This window comes from Gossypium hirsutum, chromosome A12, assembly GCF_007990345.1.
Source record: "Gossypium hirsutum isolate 1008001.06 chromosome A12, Gossypium_hirsutum_v2.1, whole genome shotgun sequence".
Taxonomy (NCBI): domain Eukaryota; kingdom Viridiplantae; phylum Streptophyta; class Magnoliopsida; order Malvales; family Malvaceae; genus Gossypium; species Gossypium hirsutum.
The window spans coordinates 96,849,367-96,855,578 of NC_053435.1; positions in this window are offsets into that span (position 1 = coordinate 96,849,367).

Here is a 6,212-nt window from a genome sequence, read left to right on the forward strand (position 1 = left end):
GAGTTTATTTGTGTAGGGTGGTTTAAATTTTTTATTAGATTTTTAAACAGTTTTTTCCTTTAAAAAAATGTTTCAAGTCTTATTACTGCTATGAAAAAATTAGTTTATAAATATTTCCCATCATATATTCATATTTTTTTTCATTATTTAATGATATTTTAGTAATTTTTTTCATGTTATTGATACGTAATTTTGATAATTTTTTTACCTTAAACCCTGAACCCTAAACTTAAATATTAAAATTTAAACTCTAAACCCTAAATCTTAAACACTAAATCTCGAACTCGAATCTTGAACCCTAAACTTTGAACCTATTTGGGGTTCGAGTTTAGATTTGAGATTCAAGGGTCAATGTAAAAAATTATCAAAATTATATATCCATGATATAAAAAAAGTATTGAAATATCATTAAATAATTAAAAATACATCATAAATAATATGATAAATTTTCTATGGCAGGGGATGTTAAAAAATATTTTAAATTTCAGAAGGATAACACTGGTAAACAACGATACTTTAACCCAAAACTTTTCTTTTGACATAACCATTATATCTCTAACAAACTTACAGTATTCTTCTCTCCATAATTGTTTTTCTCAAATCTCACGTCAAAGAAATCATATTGTAAGTTTGTTAATATTTTAATGATTGAATTTGTTTATTTAATTTCATATTATTTATTGTAAGTTAAATAATAATTAGGGTTTATCAATTAAAATTAAATTTGAGCATTTGGTATTCGGTATCTATCTCCCCAAACCTAAATATAGCATTCAAACAACTGGAAGAAATTAAAATTAGCAAATTATTTCATTCATGAATAAGCACCCAAATAAAATAGCAAGCCATTAAACTAAATTATGAATCGAAAAAGAATCATGAAAAGAGGCCTGAAATTTAAGGGGAAAAATTGACCTGAAGTTGAAGCATGGGATTGTTCAAATAAGTTACTATGAAAATGATTATTATATATTTTCACGTACAGAGAAATCAAATTGAACACTTCCTCTCCTTTCATCATCCAAGCTCTGAATTGTTGTTGTAGTATGGCTACCGTAACTTGTATCACCGTTTCTTTGCTTTGCTCTAAAACTCTCCTACTTTTTTTATTCACAAAATTATAGTATTGTTGTCAATATAGAATAATGAAAATTCATGTGTACTAAAGTGCATTATCCTCCTATTTAAGAGTTGGAGAGAGACTATAGATAATTTTAGACATTGTATTAAAAAATAAAAACTAAAAATAGTGATACTACACTCATATTAAAAGAAATAAATAAAAAAAAATTATTGCTTTCTAGCACTTGAGGTTTAATAAAAAATATTAAGTTTTAAAACATCAATAAACTTACAATATTGACTTAGATCACAATGAAAAAGTTATGAAGGGAACAACAATGGTTAGGGTTTATAGAGATAGAATGACGAAGTACAAGGGAAAAAATGATTAAATTGTTGTTTCTCCGGTTCTTTTTTTTTTGTTTGCTAGATCCAATTTTTTTATTATATCAAGTAAATTTTTTTATTTTATAAAGATTAAAATGACAATGATATAGTTTAAAATACAATCTTAAAGAAAAATATATAAAAAAGACCATTTCTAAATGAAAATTTGAAACCACTTCAATCTTGGATAAAACTAATTTATAGAGAAGACAAGTTTGACACAAGTTCCAACCAAGCACTTTGGTTTTTAGGTAAAGAAGGTAGAGTGACAGATGTTAGCTAAGAACATTTTTGAAGTCGATGTGAATAGATTGTTGTTCCAATAGGGTCGGAAGCGTGTAAATTATTGTACTAAAAAATCACACAAAGTTCAATTCCCAGGGAAGAGAGGTGGATCACAAGGATCTCTTAAATACCAAGTCTTTCTTTAATAGCACAATTAAATACTACTATTATACCCTCAAATATTGAAAGATAGGACAAGAAAGAACACAAGAGTTTTAACGAGGTTCGGTAAATTATACCTACGTCCTCGGGCACTAACACCAAATGATAACTTTACTATCTCCAAAATATTACAAACAAATAGAATTCCTTAAGAATTCTCAAATGGGAGAAGAGAGAAAACTAAGAGAGAAAGATTGGTTGGGATGGTTGAAATAAAAAATGATTAGGCCTATTTATAGTTGAGGTTCAGGGACCAACTTGCAAATGGCCTAAAAAATTAGGGACCAAAATTGCAATTATCCCATTCAACTTTAAACAACTTGCCTATCACTTTTTCTTTCGGTGCCAATTGCACCTCCTATTTTCGACTTTTCAACAATCTCCACCTTGAAGATTTGATTAGGATAATCACATCTTCACACACTTCCTTCAACTCCCCATATTCGATAAAGCTATCTTTTGTAGTGCCTCCAAATGCGCTCTCGAGCGCCATACACCTGAAGGTGCTCAAATTCTCAGGATGTTAATCAAGTTCAAACAATCATTAAACTTGATTGTTGTTACCACCTTGGTCATCATATCTGCGGGATTATCTGCTGTCGGAATCTTCTGAAGTAGAATTTTTCCTTTTTCAAAGACTTCCCGCACAAAGTGATATCTTACGTCGATATGCTTGGTTCTTGAATGATAGACTTGATTTTCGCTAAATGAATAGCGCTCTGACTGTCACAATATAGACTAATGTGACTTTGAACAACACCCAAGTCTTTCAACAATCCATTAAGCCAAATAGCCTCCTTAACAGCTTCTGTAACTGCCATATATTTTGCCTCTGTAGTAGACACTGCTACTGTAGACTGTAAGGTAGACTTCCAACTCACTGGGGCTTTCGCAAGAGTAAACAGATACCCCGTAGTTGAACGACGTTTATCTAAATCACCAGTAAAGTCAGAATCAACATATCCAACTACAAACTGACCAAGTGCTTCATCTTGTTCAAAAATTAAACCAACATCTTCGGTTTTTCGAAGATACCGTAGAATCCATTTCACAGCTTGCCAATGTCCTTTTCCAGGATCATGCATATACCTGAGCACAACTCCAACAGCTTGTGAAATGTCAGGCCGCGTACACACCATCGCATACATCAAACTCCCAACTGCATTAGCATATGGGACTTTTGCCATATATTCTCTTTCTTCTTCAGTTTTCAGAGATAATTGAGCACTAAGTTTCAAATGAGAAGCAAGTGGGGCACTTACATGTTTTGTGTTTTCATTTACACCAAAACATTGTAATACCTTTTTCAGATATTGCTTCTGATTCAAACAAAGCTTGCCTTTCTGTCTATCTCTACTTATCTCCATGCCGAGAATCTTCTTGGCCTCACCTAGATCTTTCATCTCGAACTCTTGATTCAACTGAGCCTTCAGCTTATCTATCTCTTTTTGGCTCTTCGAAGCGATTAACATATCATCAACATACAAGAGTAGATAAATAAAAGATCCGTCATGCAGCTTCTGCAAATACACACAATTGTCATATTTGCTTTTTGTGTACTTCTGCCTTCTCATAAAGCTATCAAATCGCTTGTACCACTGCCTCGGGGATTGCTTCAACCCATATAGCGATTTGTTAAGCTTACAAACCCAATTTCTACCACCAGCATCTATGTATCATTCGGGCTGAGTCATATAGATCTCCTCTTCTAATTCACCATGCAAGAAATCCGTCTTAACATCAAGTTGAGCTAGCTCCAAATTCAATAGGCCAACAAAATTCTGATGGAGGAATGCTTCACAACAGGGGAAAATACATCATTGTAGTTAATTCCCTCCTTTTGAGCGTAGCCTTTAGCTACCAATCTTGCCTTGTAGCGAATATCTTTCTTGCTAGAAGATCCATCTTTCTTTGCGAATACCCACTTGCATCCGATTGCCCTTTTACCTTTCGGTAATTGCGCCAACTCCCAAGTATTGTTCTTCCGGAGAGACTGCATTTCTTCATCCATGACGCTTTTCCACTTGTCACTTTCTAAGCTTTGCATTGCTTCTTGATAAGTGACAGGAATATCATCATTAACAACGGGAAAGACATAGGCTACCATATCAGTAAATTGAGCAGGTTTACGAATTTCTCTCTGTGGACTTGCAACTGCAACTGGTTCTGGTGTACTTAACGGTTCTTGGGTCAGAACCTCTTCAACCTCTAATTCCTCCATTGTGGCTGGAGAATTAGACTTATTAACTAGGCAAATCCCCATCTGCTCAAACTCCACCTGTTTTGGAGTACACTCCACCTGCTGTGGAGTATCGCTCGTCTGAATATCTTTATCTGCTACCTTTTTCAATGTGACAGATTCATCAAAGGTAACATCTCTGCTACAGATCATTTTCATTGTGTCTAAGCACCAAAGATGAAATCCCTTTACTCTAGAAGTGATTCCCATAAAGAGAGCTTTCTTTGCCCTCGCATATAACTTTGACTCCTTCACATGGTAATATGCAGTGGATCCAAACACATGTAAAGAATCATAATCTGTAGCCGGTTTTCCAGACCATGCCTCCATAGGAGTTTTTCTTTCTAATGCAGATGATGGAAAACGATTAACAAGATGGCCAGCGTATGTCACAGCGTCAGCCCAAAATTACTTGCTCAACCCAGCATTGGACAACATACATCGAACTTTCTCCAGCAATGTTCGATTCATACGCTCTGCCACTCCATTCTGCTGTGGTGTATCCCTAACTATGAAGTGTCGAACAATACCATACTCTTGGCACACATCGAAGAACGGATCACTTCTATATTCCCCTCCATTGTCCGTCCTAAGCCGCTTGATTTTCTTGCCAGTCTGGTTTTCGATCATAGTTTTCCATTTAAGAAAAACTCCAAACACTTCATCCTTAGTTTTCATGGTATACACCCAAACTCTTCTGGAAAAGGCATCAACAAAAGTAACAAAGTAGTGTTTTCCTCCCAACGAAGGTGTTTTGGAAGGCCCCCACACATCTGAGTGAACATATTCCAAAATAACTTTTGTATTATGGATAGCAGTGCCGAATTTCATTCTCTTTTGCTTTCCCAGAACACAATGCTCGCAAAATTTTAATTTGCAAGCCTTTGCACCTTTCAACAATCCTTGCTTTGTCAGAATTTGCAAGGATTTTTCACTGGCATGTCCCAAATTCATATGCCACAATTGCATTGAGTCCAATTCTTTGTTACCGGAAGCTGCAGCGACTGCTCCAATAACTGTACTACCTTGGTAGTAATACAAGTTATTTTTCCTGATGCCCTTCAATATCACAAGTGCGCCAGATGTCACTTTCAAAACCCCATCTCTTATAGTAACAACTGAACCATTGGATTCTAAGGCTCCCAATGAGATGAGATTTTTCTTCAAACTGGGCAGGTACCGAACATCAGTCAGAACTCTAGTTGATCCATCTTGATTCTTTAATTGGATTGAACCTATCCCAACAGTTTTACAGGCATTGTTATTGCCCATATAAACAACTCCTCCATTTAGCTCAACTAAATCAGAGAACCACTCCCGGTTAGGGGACATATGATAGGTACAACCCGAATCTAATATCCACTCATCTGAATAGAACGGCGATGATGATGCAACCAGTGATAGTTCAGATTCACTGGTATCATGCTTTACAACATAAGCATCTACAACAGCTTTTCACTTATTCTTTAGCTTTGGACAATTTTTCTTCCAGTGGCCTTTCTCATGACAAAAGACACATTCATCTTTCCCAAGTCTGGACTTTGACTTTGATCTCCCCTTCTGAGTTTTCTTCCGAGTGTATGAACGACCTCGGACTACTAAAGCTTCTGTATCTCTGATTGAGTTTTTTTGTTTGTCCTTCTTTCTCTGTTCAAAACTGTATAAGGCCGCACAGACTTCGCTCAGAGATATATCACTCCTGCCATGAAGTAGAGTAGTTTCTAGGAACTCAAACTCCTCAGGAAGTGACCCCAACAGCATCAAATCCAAATCTTCATCTTTGAATGTCTCATCCATATTTAGCAAATCAGTGACTAACTGATTAAATTTGGTGATGTGATCATTCATTATGGTACTTGGGACGTAAGTGAAGCGAAATAGTCTTTTCTTCAAGTGGAGCTTATTTTAACTGTTTTTCTTCAAAAAATTTTCTTCAAGTGCCACCCACAACTTATTTGCAGAAGTCTCTTTTGAAAAAGCATACCTCTGCTCTCGAGAAAGGCATGATCGAATTGTGCCACATGCCAACCGATTGATCGCCTTCCAATCTTTCTCCTGTACATCATCTGGTTTCTCT